This window comes from Sorghum bicolor, chromosome 6 (genome assembly GCF_000003195.3).
Source record: "Sorghum bicolor cultivar BTx623 chromosome 6, Sorghum_bicolor_NCBIv3, whole genome shotgun sequence".
In the NCBI taxonomy this organism is placed as follows: domain Eukaryota; kingdom Viridiplantae; phylum Streptophyta; class Magnoliopsida; order Poales; family Poaceae; genus Sorghum; species Sorghum bicolor.
Genome location: NC_012875.2, coordinates 57,227,524 through 57,243,916, shown reverse-complemented (window position 1 = coordinate 57,243,916; position 16,393 = coordinate 57,227,524). Strand labels below are relative to the sequence as shown.

At 43.4% G+C, this 16,393-nt stretch overlaps 1 long non-coding RNA gene and 1 pseudogene across 1 annotated transcript; one reads left to right on the top strand and one right to left on the bottom strand.

Moving 5' to 3' along the window:
* Nucleotides 1,497–2,240, bottom strand: LOC110436542. The gene is made up of 2 exons (XR_002454315.1): nt 2,126–2,240; nt 1,497–2,038 (listed from the first exon to the last, which is right to left on the bottom strand). It is a non-coding gene; the product is annotated as an uncharacterized LOC110436542 (long non-coding RNA).
* Nucleotides 6,113–8,164, top strand: LOC8074756 (annotated as a pseudogene).

Sequence of the window (16,393 nt, the reverse complement as noted above, 5' to 3'; positions counted from 1 at the left end):
GATTCCCCGTCACATCGAATCTTTAGACACATGCATGAAGTACTAAATATAGACAAAAATAAAAACTAATTGCACAGTTTGGTCGAAATTGACGAGACAAATCTTTTGAGCCTAGTTAGTCTATGATTGGATAATATTTGTCAAATACAAACGAAAAAGCTACGATGTCCATTTTGTAAAATATTTTGGAACTAAACAAGGCCTCAGTACACTTGTCCAACCAAGCGTCAAAGCGGCGCACGGACAGGCTACCTTGTCGAAGCTTTCCCGTCACATCTTGCTTCTGACTTTTTACCCCCTGAACGCGTTCGATCAATGTCACGCGTGGAGAACGTTCTCTCAACTGTTTGATCGCTTTCGCTCATATAAGCTACAGATATTAATAGTGGGGAAAAAGCAAAAACGGCTAGTAGAGTACCTCAAAATGCTTCATAACAAATGTTATTCAATAGTATTTTTTTTCATAACAAATCAGCAAATAGTACTTTATGCCACGCCTCGATCTTCTTAGGATCCTGTTGAAAGCGAAAAAGGAGGAACGTGCTCAATGAACTGACTCAACTCATGAGTTTTGTACGTTCAGACATAGCGTGCCCATGCCATCATCATGTGCTTTGCTGCCATTTTGCTAAGAATCAAATTTACCACCGGGAAAGTTAAGTCCTTATGGCATTCACAAAGCAAGATTTTATCACAGAGTCTAAGACAATTAATTATATATTATTTATGGTATTTTGCTGATGTGGCAGCATATTTATTAAAGAAATGGGTAGAAAAAAATAAGACACCAAGTCTTATTTAGACTCTAAGTCCACATTGTTCGAGGTAATAAATAACTTTAGACTTTATGAGAGAGTCTGCATTGTGAGTGCCCTTAGTGGGCAAAGATTAGAGACATTTGTTCGAATCCAAAAATAAACAAAGACAGGGATAATATTTTGAAAAAGTTGTTTTTCTTCCCAAAGTAAAAAAGAAAGTGTACCCACAAAAATGTCCAAATTGGAAATAAAAAAATGAAAGTAAATGTTACATTTTAACCTGAAACGAGTATCTTTGTATCTTTGTTATTTTTGTTATTTCTAACTCGTACTTTTTTTTGAAGATTTCTAACTCACTTTTAGAATAAAATATATTCGAAGCAATACCTAAAACAGGTTTACATAAAAAAGTGGGTAGAGTTGCAGCGAATTGATGCTCTTGAAGCCAATTGCCAATAGGAGAAATGTAGTGCAGGCCGAGAACACTAGGCCTTTTTTTTGGCTAATTTTGTTTTCAGATCACGCAAAAGGTTTGCACGTTTTTGTATTAAGAGAGACAATAAATGTTTTTTTGGCTAATGGTGCCAGCTTTTTATCAGATGGTAGAAAGAGACATAATTATTGCTGATAAAATTGGTTTTGATGATAAATATATCGGATGAAATTTACAAATTTAATCGATCTTTATTCAAAATTCAGCGTGCCATCTTTGTGTTGGAGAGTGCTAATAATTGGTGGTTATGACTGATAATTTACCCTTACCCTTGCTCAAGACACAGAGATGTGTCATGCAGAAATGCATAAAGCAGATAAATGTGACTGGCATAAGATTGGTCGATCTTTTCCCGGCGGTACATTCAAACTTCTTCAGAAAACACATTTCTAAGGAACAGGCGATCCATGCCACGCACATTCAAACTTCCTCTAAAAAACAGCGAAAAAGCTAGTCAATTAATAACCAAACTGCTCGCAAAATAAATACTCCTACAGAAAATGGGGAGCTACGTTCAAACCACCCGCAGTTTTCTGCCTTCTGATGACGTGACCAGAGTGCAGAGACAAGACTTATTTTGCGGGTACGGGAAGATCAAATCAAAAGCACACGGAGCATCATCATCATCACAACAGTTCAGTTGGGAAGGATCCCCAGGGCCTTGCCGTACTCCACCATGTTCTCGTAGATGTGCTCCAGCGTCTTGTACTTGAACTCAAACCCTTCCTTGATCAGCTTGGTGGACGGCAGCAGCGCGATCGGCTTCTCAAGCAGATCGCCGCCGGAGCTGCAAATCGACAAGGCACCCACGCCATGGTCATGGATTCATGGCATGCATGCAAGAAAATATTCCAGAGCTAGCTCTGTGACGCACACCGTCTTCGCACCATCGGCGCCCGGCATACTGGCACTTTGGAAGGGATGATGAAGAAGAGGATTGGCGCCGGAATTGAATATAGGAGTAGGTGTTGTGGCTCTGGTGGTTGAAAAACGACCCTGCTGCTGCCTGCATCTTATAGGGTTCAGACAACAAAGAATAATTGGCCATTCAAGTAGACTGCCAAGATGTCTTTTTCGAAAGATCCGTTACCGGCTTTCATGACTGCCAAGATGTCTCTGATGGTTGATCTATCGTTGGTTGGTTAGTTCCTAGGAGTAGCTCCTGCACCATACGACGCGCAACCACACATACACGGGCGAAGGCGATATGCGAGTACATTGTGATATCAACGTACAATTTGCGCATGTGTTCATATATCGGAAAAATCGCGCACCATTGGGCGGAAGAATTCTGGGGGCTATACGAGGGTTTGGACTTTGGAGTCGTCCAACGCTCCTCCAACCACTCGTCCGTCTGTGTTTTGATTTCGGGCTGAGATGAGCAAGTGCGGGACCAAGATGTCTTGGACACCAGAGAGCCATGCATAGCGCGGGAGAAAACAACAGGAAGGCGGTTTTTTTTTACCCTTAAGGACACATGCTCTCACTCTTCTACCCATTGGATTCGCTTTTAGAAGTGTGCAAACACACATCTCAAAGTAGTTTCGCATTGAGATGTGTGTTTGCACACTTCTCAAAGCGAATCCAATGGATGGGAGAGTGAGGGCATATGCCCTTAAGGGCAAAATTAACTTTACCAAACAGAAGTTCTTGTGCTAATTTTTTTTGAAACATTTTTAAACGGAAAATGCTTAATTGAAAATGCTCTGGATTTCAGGCCGCTGCCCGCTAACCCCCACCCCCACCCAGCCGCTGCTGCCCCCACGCCTCTCTCTCTGCAACAACCTGTGCCCGTGCCCCATTGCCTCCCTACGCCCATACCCGCACCGCCTCCCCTGCTCGTGGCCATGGCGGATGCAGTAGCAGTGGCAGCGAATCATGGTCGCGGTGACGTCAGGTAGGCCGCCTCCTCTTCCTCCTCCTCCTCCTCCTCCTCCTCTCTTTCCTCTCTCCTCTAGGGTTCTGGTGAGCTCTTCCTTCTTCTCCCCAACTCTGGAATGATTGGCCACAGAGAGTAGATAAGCCGGGCGGTATAGGGATGGCCAATGGGTGGCTTAGGGGAGCTGGTGGCGTTAGAGGTGGTTGGGGCAGAGGAGCTCTAGCCATGGTGGTGGTGGTGGCCATGGCGGCGGGGGGAGGAGAGAAGGGGGTGGGTAGGGCAAGAAGGTGGTGTCACAGGCAAGGTATGATTTTGTCAGAGCTTCAACGAAATCCTAGCTCACCTAAACAGGGCGCTGGCGAGGGTGCTGGAGTCGGGAAAAAAATCGAGCAATGTTTTTTGTCGAATAAAAACTGCATGCTAGAGAGGTGTGTGCACTGAAACACCAAATCATGTGCGTGCACGCTCTAGCAACGTCCTTTTTTCTAAAAAAAAGAGGATCCTTCTCAAACCGAACATCTAAACATGAATTGTTCTATTGTGTTTGTTCATAGTAAGATTTACGGATATGTAAATGGATTTGCAAGTGAACCTGCAAATAGACTTGTGTATATAGAACTCAAAAGGAGACACGAGTTTTAAAAAAATCAAAATTTCCTGTATTAAAATTTCGGAATTTAAAAAAGCAATAATGGTTTTCACACCGAGCATCCAAATAAGATATGAATTGCTCTGTTGTGTTCTTATAATAAAAGTCAAGGATGCAAGTAAGCTCATCCATAAATCTGTGAAAAGACGTAAGTTTTTTGTTTGCAGAAGAAAAAGTATTTTGTGATGACAAACAAGCTCGTAGTGGCACTTGATTTGACAGGTTCTCAGGTCTGTCATGATGGATTTTGTTCCAAAGAAAATCTGATTTGAGTGGATGGGATTGGAGTTCTCTCCGGTCTCTCGTGTCAAAGAGAGGAAACGATCTTTTGTATGTCGAAGGAAAAGTCACCAAGAATGGCTTAAAAGTCATCGGGCAAAAGCAACTCTTTTGTTTTTTAGGTTAACACCGAATATATTCTCCATGGATCCGGCAAGCAGGTAATAGAGGGTGCAAAATACCGAATACATGAGTCACACATGGAATGTCCAACAGGGTACAAAGAGAGATGGGGAGAGATGACAATGACATCAACACGAACAACAACACAACATAATATCAGCAACAACAACATGGTTCAGCTACCAGCTCAACCTACTAACCGGGGTGAATACAAACACTACTTCCTAACATGTGCCACCATCTCCAAAGAACTGTAAACCACATGCAGTCGTAAGGTATTGAATAAGATCTGATAGACGACAGCTAGGAGGCTGTAAGACATACAACCGTGAGATGCATCGCCTATGAGCACATCTGGGCTCCAACCAATGCCCACCAATGTCATTTGGAGGAAGAAAGCCTCAAAGGTGAACAAGGAGATTCAGAGAAGAGATCAAGGTCCATGCAACCCAACATATGCAAGAGCCAAAGGGTAGGAGGGTAGTCAGACAAAAAACAAGATGAGATGGGAGAGCAATTACAGAGAGCACAAGAACATGCCAGGGGTAGAGAAAAGCAGACATGCTTATTTCAATGCCTTTAAGAAAGAAAGTGACATCCACGGACGCCACCATTGAAGCTCGAAGCATCAGGCTTGGAAGGGCTTTCGCCTTGAGACCTGCAAGCAGCAAGGTCGGAATGGCATTTGTGGTAGTAGGCATTGGGAACTGCAGCGATGCCTCGAGCGAGGGATACGACCCTATTTGCACCATCTTCACTGGCCTCGAGCAACATGCGGGCAAGAATTTCACCCAGATTTAAAATGCCTACAGACGCACACCCAGAAGCCTATGACAACCGTTGAGGAGCCCCGCTGACTCATGGAGAGCAGAGCTCTAGCATCGGGAGAATGCTTCCGAGAGGGACGTGGTGGAGCACGGCAAGGCGCCAAGGCCCTGGGGATTCTGCCGACCTGATACTTTCTATGCGTTGTCTTCCATCTATGACCGGATCAGGCGATCGAGAGCACCAGGGGCGAAGCTACTTAGTAGCTTGTGGGTGTCCAGGCACCCATAAAATTTTGAAAAACCACTACTAGAAACACATTTTCATCATGGTTGTGGATTAAATTTTTGCACATATAAAAGAGAGGCACCCCCATCTAATTTGTTCTAGCTTCGCCTCTGGAGAGCACCAAATAAAATTACAATGAAGTTGGAAATAAATTGGCTCTGTCTCTGTACCTATACGCTAGCTGAACTGTAGAGGTTCCGGTCAGTTGGCTCTGCGTTTCTGTGTATCAAAACTTGTTACTTTTGTACTTTCCAAAAAAAATGCTCTTAGTTAAGAAATTGTTCGCTTAAAACAATTAAGGTCGAACAATATTTTCAGCTAAGACTTTCCAAACCAGCGAACAATATTAGTTAAGAAACTAGTATTCTCTCTATCCTAAAATCAAGGTCGCTTGGTTTCTTGTACAGGTCAAACTATCTGAAGTTTAGATTTATATAAAATGTTAGCAACATTTATATCTCCAAATTAGATTATTTTAAAAATCTATTCAACAATTGGTCTAATAATACTTATTAGACACCATAAATATTAATAATTTACTGTATAAAGTTGAAAATGCTTAACTATACTCTTTGTGGGATATGGTATGCTTGTTGTGTTGAAAAAGAGAGGGAAGTGCCTCAATTATTTGAATTATTTGTTATCGGGGTGAAATGACTTATAACGTCAATAGTACTAGAGGTTAGTAAACAATGTGCCAATGGTTTTGTCCTCGTTTGCAACTTGACAACAACAGGCAGGAAGCAACCACCAGTCCGGCAGGACCACTCCGTTTCTTCCTAGTGAAGATCTTGTCTGTTCCTTGGTGATTAAAATTCTGCTGAGCGAGCGATTGAATCCTCCTCTTTCCATCCCGTTTTGAGGAGCGCCGGCCGGCGATGTGGACCGGCGACAGGAAGAAGACGGCGTGTGTCACCGGACACTACTAAAATGGTGGAGTTCTCCTAGTGTTTTCAGTTAGTAATAAAACACTACCATTAGTCAAAACACTAGGGAATCTCCACTAGGAGGTATTTACTAGGGAAAGTTTATACTAAATTTTGAATGCTAAAACACTAGGAGAACCGCACACTACTAGGAGAAATTAAAAAATCTGGTTGTGGGAGGGAACGGGTACATCGCCTCCGCGCTCATCAAAATGCTGCTGGAGAAGGGCTACGCCGTGAAGACGACGGTCAGGAACCCCGGTTCGGTTTCGGTTCCCTTTTCAACCAAGTTTTTCTCGTTCCTGTTTGTCTGATCATCAGGTGAAATCTTTCGCTGTTGTCGCCAAAATTGACGCGGGTAAATCTGGAATATTCGAATGCTAATTTTACTTACATATACATACATCTGGAATCGAATCCTGTATTAGCAAACGTGACAAATACAATATGCATTAGCTCTGTTCATCACGATTCCAAATCACAGCAAACGTGCTTGGCCGTTTTTATTTTGATTCTGAAACCGTAGATGACATGGCGAAGAACTCCCACCTCAAGGACCTGAAGGCGCTTGGCCCCCTGGAGGTCTTCCGCGCCGACCTCAACGAAGAAGGCAGCTTCGACGACGCCGTCGCCGGCTGCAACTACGCTTTCCTCGTCGCCGCTCCAGTGAACCTCAAGTCGGAGGATCCTCAGCTCAGGTACCGCCTGTGTGGACTGTGGCACAAAAAAAAAGGAAAAAAAGAAAAGAAAAGGAAAACCGCCACTTTCCTAGCTAGAAATGACCATTTTGGATAAAGCTTGACAGTGAGCTAGCTTCTACCAGTAGACATTGTACACATTCAGACATTCAGTACGAAGCTGTGTTCTATTCTACCAGTAGACCTCATCAAACCCTGAAACCAACTCGATCGCGTCATGGCAGAAAGAACTGATCGAGCCCGCCGTCCGAGGAACTCTCAACGTGATGAGGTCGTGCGTGAAGGCCGGGACGGTGAAGCGCGTGGTCCTGACCTCGTCGGCGTCCTCGGTCACCAGGAGGCAGCTGCAAGGCGACGGCCATGTCCTGGACGAGGAGTCCTGGTCCGACGTCGAGTACCTCACCGCCACCAAGTCTGGTCTCTGGGTACACAACTACACATGCGGACACGCATCCGTTCAAGTTCAGGTTCAGTTCTGCACCTTTCCATGCTCTGAAAGACTGAAACGCACGCACTGTCTGTGTCGCAGGCGTACCCGGTGTCCAAGGTCCTCTTGGAGAAGGCGGCGAGCAGGTTCGCGGCGGAGCACGGCGTCAGCCTCGTCACCGTCTGCCCCGTCATCACCGTGGGCGCCGCGCCGGCACCGAGCGCACACACCAGCGTCCCCATCTGCCTCTCCCTTCTATCCGGTGAGGCCGAGATCGCCATCGCAAGGCCGGCCTTATCGTCAGTTCTTGGCTTCTTGCGTGTTCTGTTCATGGCACGCGCGTCGATCGGCTTGTCAGGTTCGATCGCATGATTGTTGTTACTTTCAGGCGACGAGGCACAGTTCGGCGTGATGAGAGCCATGGAGATGGCGTCAGGAACGGTGGCGTTGGTCCACGTCGACGACGTGTGCCGCGCCGAGGTGTTCCTCGCCGAGCAGGAGGCGGCCGCGGGGAGGTACCTCTGCTGCGGCCTCAACACGACCATCCTCCAGCTCGCACGTTTCCTGACTGAGAAGTACCCGCAGTACACTGTGAAGAGGAATCTGCTGTAAGAATCGGCTTCCGCCGAGCGCTCAACTCTGACACTTGCCTTGCACTGAGGAACGAAGAACGAACGATGACTAGTGATTTTCCAATTTGCCTGCAGCTCCGGCGATCTGCTCGAGAAGCCGAGAGTACACGTGTCGTCCGGGAAACTGGTGAAGGAAGGGTTCGACTACAAGTACAAGATGCTGGATGGGATGTATGATGACATGATCGATTACGGCAAGGACTTGGGGATTCTGCCATAGTATAATCTCACTCCTCCATTTATACAGCAACCTCTTCAGTTCTTCTCAATGGAGTCCCAGGCAAGGCGATACATTGTAAGAGAGGGGTAAGACAAGGAGACCCACTCTCTCCTTTGTTATTTGTCTTAGTGGCCGATCTTCTGCAATCTGTCTTAAACAAGGCTAAATCTCTGAATCTTCTAAACCTACCTCTGCCACTAAGATCCTCTGAAGATTTCCCAATTATCCAATATGCTGATGACACCTTGATCATCATGGAAGCCTGCGGCAGACAGTTGTTAGTCCTGAAACCTTTACTCCACTCTTTTGGTGAATCCACAGGCTTAAGGGTTAATTACTCGAAATCTATTATGGTTCCAATCAACACTTCAGAAGAAAGGTTACTTCACCTAGCAAGGACTTTTAATTGTGAAAAGGGCAGTCTGCCATTCACTTACTTGGGACTCCCTTTAAGTTTGACTAAACCAAGAGTCATTGATTTTTCACCTCTTGTCAGTAGATGTGAAAGAAGGTTAGCCGCCACTTCAACTTTTCTCAACCAAGCTGGAAGGCTCCAAGTAACTAACTCTGTCTTCTCAGCCTTCCCAACTTTCTGCATGAGCACCTTTGCCATTCATTCTTCTGTCATTGAACAGATTAATAAGTACAGGAAATTATGCCTATGGAGAGGGGCTGATATCAATGCTAATCAGAGGCCAAAAGCAGCCTGGTCAATGGTGTGCAAATCAAAAGAGGAAGGAGGGTTAGGAGTTCTAAACCTTAAAACCCAAAATGAAGCTCTTCTACTTAAGCACCTGAACAAGTTTTTCAACAAAGAAGACGTTCCATGGGTGTCACTAGTCTGGGAAAGCTATTATGATTCAGACACCTTGCCATGCCAGGGAAGAAAAGGTTCCTTTTGGTGGAGAGACATTCTTAAATTGTTGGACAAATTCAAAGGAATGGCAAAGGTGAACATAAACAATGGCAAATCCTGTTATCTATGGCTTGATATGTGGGATGATAAAGTGCCCAATCAAGCTTACCAAGAACTTTTCTCATTTGCAAAATCACAAACAACTACTCTGGCAGCAGCTAAACGAACCAATCCTTTGTCAGGCCTCTTCCACCTCCCATTATCTCAGCAAGCCTACTCTCAATTCCTGCAGCTTGATTCAGAACTGCATCAGTTAACACTAAATGATGATCCTGATAAGTGGTCTTACCTCTGGAGCTCTGGTAAATTCTCTGTTGCAAAAGCCTACAAACATCTTAGTGGCCACAATCATATTCATTTAGGGTTTAAATGGATTTGGAGCAGCAGCTGTCAAAACAAGCACAAAGTCTTTGCTTGGCTTATCATGAAGGATAGATTAAGCACAAGAGAGTTGTTAAAAAGGAAGAATATGGAACTTCAAGATTATAATTGTGTCCTTTGCAACAATAGAACAGAGGAATCATTGTTGCACTTAATGCTTCTCTGCCCATTTGCTCAAGCATGCTGGGCATGGCTTAACTGTCATGTCATTCTGCAAGAGGATCTCCACAGGAATATAGAAAGTTTTAAATTACAGCTGCATGTCCCATTTTTCATGGAGATTATTATACTAATGGGTTGGTCCATTTGGAATGCAAGAAATGGTCTAATCTTCAATCAAGTGCAGCCATCAGTAGAAGCCACAAAGCGGGCATTCAAGTCAGAATTTGCATTGATCCTTCTTCGTGCAAAAAGAAGTTATTTTCCTTCCATAGAGCTATGGTTAAACAATCTTGTTTAATGTTTTTAATTTCTCTTATTTTCTTTCTCTCTTTTTTTTTGTCTCTTGAACCTCCTTATCTTGCTCTGCTTCCGTGTTTGCCTTGTACTGTTCTGTATTTTTTTAATAATAGTTTTCACTGTAGGGGTGTAAACCCCTCCAGTTTCTCTCAAAAAAAATAATCTCACTCCTCTGCTTTGTATGCATGATCACAATTTTAGAACTCCAAATCAAGTTCTTTCAGAATAATGTGGAGCTGATCCCTAACTCCAACCCCCCCTGGATCGGAGTTTATGGTTCTTCCATGTTTGGGTAGCGAAGTTTAAAGGGAAGGAATTCTAATATACTCTAAGGATCTATTTGGCACAGATGCTACACCAGATTTAGGAGCAATTTGATTCAATTTGTTACCAAACTTGTGAAAAGAAACTTCTCGTCAAAGGGTCTCTAGCCTAGTGGTTAGAGCACCTGGGTTGCACCCAGCAAGCCTGAGTTTGACTCCCTAGGTTGGGGTTTCTGCTGCTGACTTTGGTTAAAAAAAACTTCTGCCATGAAGTCATTGAAAACCTGATGACACATGACTTTGGCGTTAGACAGAGCTCAAAAAACAAGGTTCCCTCGTCTTTGCTTGGGTGGTCTAACCCTAAAATACTCTCCTCCTTGCATGTCCTAAAATACCATCCTCCTTGCATGTGGGTGAGGTGCGGCAGAGTGTGGGGAGCAGAGGCACCGATTCACTTGAGATTACAACAAGAGGTAGGGTGCAAATGACATGGATATTTTCTGAACGTATCCGAGTCCGAATCTGTTTAGAACAGTTCAGGTCTATCTGTATACAACTATGGATATCCTTATCTAAATACTGAGATCATATGTTTATGATAACGATATTCATTCATATCGTATCCGACATAGTGTTACTATCCATATTCAAATCTAAATCCAAACATAAATATAAAAACAAAATAATATCAGCGTTATCCGCTCATATTAGTTGACAGTAATTTCACGTGTATCAGTTGATCAGGGTTTAGGGTTTGGTGGAGTTAAGTTTGGAGAAATAGAGCATGATTGGTGGAGTTAACCCTAAATCCTAAACCCTAATCACGAGGCAGCCTGTTGCCGACTGAAAAAGGTTTGGTCGAGTTAAATTTGGAGAAATAGAGCGTGATTGCCTCCTCGCCCATGGGTCACCTACTCAGCTGCCAACCTACATGGACGCCTATTCATACGTAGTGACTTCTTCCAAATGCACATTTGCTAGACATGCTCGTTCGGCTGATTGTTTCTATGGCCGATACTGATACTGATGTTGATTTGTTCTCGGAGGAAAACACTAGCGTTATGAGGTTTGTCTCATGAGGAAAAAATATGTGTGGCCCCACTATGGCTTTTGCAAATCTTCGGAGAACATAGTGAGAATCAATGTGCCCTATGGCACGAGGCTCCTCTACCAGAAACTCCTGGGGATCTGCCTCAAGTTTGACAGCGAAGTCTGATAGAACTTGTAGACCTTGTTATGTAAATAAAGTTAGCCTATGAAGATATCGTACTAGGCTATTGGCAGCTATGTGAAAACTCATGCCGATGTGATGCTGGCATAGCAAGAATGGGCGAGTCTGATGGAGTGCAACGACACTGGCAGGTGGGTATCTCCAAGCCGGTGTGGGGATCTACCACTGCTTTGCTTTGAGAATAAACTCTGTTGAAACTACAAACCTTTGTAGCGTTTATGTGTTGTTTCGTCCTGCTCGTATGATAAACTATGCTCAAGTGAATGAACACTTGTTAAGAATTCTAGAATAAAGCTAGGGGGTTCATCGATCCAGGTACAAGTTTGAATGAATAAAGTCTGTCTGTTGAATTCAAAAAAGAATGAACACTTGTTTCCTTTTCCTGCTTGAATTGTGCTGTTGCATGCCTTTTTGTTTTAAGATTGCGCTTTTTTTTTGTGGAACTCCTGTATTGCTCCGTAGGGATTAGGGAATGTTGCTATTGGATCACACCCCTTGCAAGTTGCCACCGGTGATGGTCGACGATATGAGCTAGATAATTTGGATCCTAGATACGAAGGGAGGAGTAGTCCAGATCCTCTTTCACAGATAATAATATTTCACAGGCTGGTCTTCAACATTCCGCAGACAACACTGACCACCAGTGGCGAAGCTAGAGCAAATTAGAGGGTGGTGCACTTGCCTTGTGGGTGCATAGATTTGTATTATAGGAGTGCATATATGGTGAAATTTTAGAAAAAGTCATTGTTTTCATAAATTTTGGATGGTGCATCTGCACCCACTGTTATCTGTGTAGCTTCGCCCCTGCTGACCACATGGCCCCACATACACAAACACACACCCCTGTATATGCCTCATGTTTGATATGTTTTTTTCTTTTAACCCCTATCATACAAAATAAAATGTTTATGACACCAACTGATAACTAGTGAAAATATGTTTTTATATTATATATATTTGGTGTTGATAATGTCGTAGACGCCAATGTTGTTTCCTATAAATTTAGTTAAAATTAAATTGGTCTGACTTAGAACAAATGTAAAACATCAGATATTTTTGAGAGGGGCGAGTAGTTTATAGATTATGTTAGGAAACCGTGCCTGTACGGTGCTTTGGATCTTTGATCAGATGTGCCGTGTTCTGTTTGCCATAACCATAGTAGCTACCGGAGCTAGCTTGCATTATATTGGAAAAAATCATAGAAATTTTACAGCTTGGATAGTTAGTCTTTGTTCTAATGCGTGTTCTAAAATAATTCGGTCCACATCTACAAGTCGGCATTGAAACAAAAAGCAGGATCCAAGTTTTGTACTTAAAAAACAAGACAACATGAGTGTATCTTTCGATATCAGCATCAAGAAAACTTTGGAACCCATGAACTGGAAGTAGAAGTCGCAATATTTGCATTTATACAGGCGATGGATCACAATCATATACATACAGTAGACAAGAATTGCTGATCAAATAGCTAGCGAAGTTCAGAACTTCAAGAAACACATGCAGCTTCCCACGCATGCGAGCTTACACGACCGTCACTCATCGATGATTTATTTGCATTGATCCAAATCAAAACACAAGAGGCGTGAGGACGATCAGAGACAAATCCATCTTCCCACGCATGCGAGCTTACACGAGGAAGAAATCAGAACAAAAAGCAAGATCCTCTCTACCTGAGGGAACGAACAGGGGACCAAGAAGTGAATGGGGGAACTCCATGCGAGGTTTCCGGCCTCTCCTCCCACAGGCTACGGCTTGAGGAAGAAGAGAACAGTCCTCGATGCATCTTCAGCTATTAGCTGCTTAGGTACTTATACTACAAATACCCCTCTTCTCCATTGCCCCAAAGCTGTTTTTCTACAGCTCAGAGCTGCTGGAATTTGGACCTGGTGGCTTTGAAACATGGATGTCGTGTGGGTTTTGAAAGAGATGACCTGCATTGCAGCGACAGGTCACAGGTCTGGTCACACTGCAGAGGAAGCGAGAGGGATCGTGTGTACATGCATTGAACCTGGACGCCCCGCCCTCTCTTTTGCGTTTGGGCGTGAACTAAAAGGCTAAAAACCAGGAGTATGGTTTTTGGCCTTTTGGGATTTGGGAATATTGATTCTCTCGGTGTCGTCCCGTCATAGCTTTTTTTTTTTGCTGACTTTATGCTGCATGCCCATTCAGCAGTCACGCACAAAGCCACAACAACTGGGTTTGGGCACATTAATTTTATACTAGCAGGATGTACTACAGGATTAGGTAGTGTGTTTTGCAGTTGTTTAGGGCACTCACAATGCAAGACTCTATCACAGAGTCCAAGACAACTAATTACATATTATTTATGATATTTTGCTGATGTGGCACCATATTTATTGAAGAAAGAGGTAGAAAAACTAAGACTCCAAGTCTTATTTAGACTCCAAGTCCACATTGTTCGAGGTAATAAATAACTTTAGACTCCATGATAGAGTCTGCATTGTGAGTGCCCTTCTGTATGATTGCTGTCGTCGTCGTGTATTTAATATTGGTGAACATGTAAGCTGCACCGACATGCACCATGCAGGACAACAGGCCGCTAGGGAACACCATGCATCATGCCTGACAATATGCTACTAGTACTCCGATCCTATAAGATATGATATCCCCAATTCAAAATTGACAGCTCATGCTCTCACTAAGAATCTCGGCACGTACGTTTACTTTGGACTCTATCTGTTAAACCTAGATTAACCACAAAAGGAAACTACATGCATGTAAGTAATGGATTTCTCTTCTGGCATTTATAACTGAACTTGCTAACGTCTTCGTCAAGGTATAAGCAATGTCCCATAGCCAGAGAACTAAATATCATTTGTGTATAAATACCTAAATGCATGCACCTGCTGATGAATCATATAAAGAGTCACATCACAAAATATGACTGGAACCCATCTTTTGTACCAGCATGCATAACTTCATGCATATGTCAGTGTGTTTATGAAAGTTCAGCTAACTACGTACATGAAAACTTTCAAAAGAAAAACCGAGATCTACATGTCGTTAAGCTGAGAGAAATTTGCGTGTGGCCAGAAACCGAACGACAACGGCACATCAGCTAGCGCTCGATCTGCTGGAGATAAGGGAATTTGCAGTTTTCTGGGCGCTTTTGGCTAGCTCCATGTGCTTTCTCCGATTCCAAACTCGTACACGCTGAGCTACTGAGTGCCGAGCAAAGGTCTCGCTGGATTCCCTTTGGCTCCTGCTGGTTAACCTAGGCTGCATCACGGCTAGGTGCATCCTCCGCTCCATTCACTCCAAGACCAAGAACCACGTACAATGCTCACAGGGGCGGCGTCAGCTAGCTAGCTTGCTTAACTCTTTGGTCTAGATCGACTTATAAATAGGAGCCAGCTCTGAGAGCTCTCGTCATCAGCGGCGGATTAAACAAGTGAAGTGGTCCACGGGAAATGTAGCAAGAGTCGGTTGGTTGTCACCTGGAGTTCTCCACAAACTACTTCAGTAGTAGCTACACACACCAAGTTTAATGCACTGTGTTTGCATGTTTGTGTGGAGCTGTGTGTGTACATAGTGAAGTATTTGGGGGAACTCTAGGTGGCAAGCAGCAATTTGTGCTAGCTAGCTACAGGTCTCCTAGTGCAGCATGCACCTTTTTTTTCTAAGTGCAGCATGTACTTTGGAGATTATTGTACTAGATCGACCAGCATATGATATAAGACAGTGGGAGGAAACTATTAGGTTTGGTGTCCCCGGGAGTTCTCTGCAAGCACTTCACGAGGCACTATTTTGAGAGCTTTTGTGAAGTGTTTGGGGGAACTCTTGATGCCACTAACCATTTGCTAGAGGTTGGCCAAGTGTGTGCTACATGAGCCAAGTGTGTGCTACATGAAATGATTTGAAGACAAATCACATTTGGAAATTATATATCAAGTTTGGTGTCCCCAGGAGTTCTCTGCAAACACTTCACAAAGCACTTTTTTAGAGCTTTTGTGAAGTGTTTGGGGGAACTCTTGGTGCCACTGATCATTTGTCAGATGTTGATCAACTGCAGGCCACATGAGATGACTTAAGGACGGGCCATGTTTTTTGAAAAAAATAGGTTTGGTGTCCCCAAAAGTTCTCTGCAAGCACTTCACAAGGCATCGTCATTGTGAGAGCTTTTTGTGAAGTGTTTGGGGGAACTTTTGGTGTCACAAATCATTTGCATCTACTAGATGTTGGTCATGTGCCATGTGATATGAGTTGAAGGCCAGAGAAGCGTTTTGTGTTACTAGGAGTTCCCTACAAGCACTTCACGAGACCTTGGCTTAATAAAGGGTTGTTTGTGAAGTGTTTGGGGGAACTCTTGGTATCATGAAGCATTTAGTTATAGTAATATATGATGTCCACATGAATATCATGTGCGATACAACATTGAACAATGTTTGGTGTTACCACGAGTTCCCTTCAAGCACTTCATGAGGCACCATTAAATAACTCTATTTAAGATTAGGTGTAATATGAAGTGTTTGGGGGAACTCTTGGTGATACTCAACATCGATATGCATCTTGAAGTTGGTGACACTCAATGCTGAGGTAATTAAGTTCTCAAGACCCCAACTCTTGTATATGCATGTGCTTTGTGAGCTCTAGATATGTTTATTCATATATTTTCTATTTTTTGGCACTAATCTATGCCAATAGCTAGCAGTACCAAAGCCACATTCACTTTCACACTCATGTTGAGCTAATATTTATACAAAAATATAAAGCTCTAGGTGCTTTCTATTCTAGCTCAACCTTACATCACACATGGTGGAGCCACATTGTGCAAATGTGCAATTATATGCTCCTTCATAGGAGATGCCCCCATGGATTAAGTAAGATTTATATGTGTCTAAACTTCTTGTTTCGCCCTTGAAGTATATTAACTATATCATTTTGATAATTTGTGTGATTCATGTAATGTGTCAATAAATGACATATCGTGCTAGTTTATATTGATGCTAGTATTGTCTGCCCCCTTCTCCAATCAATTAGAAAAA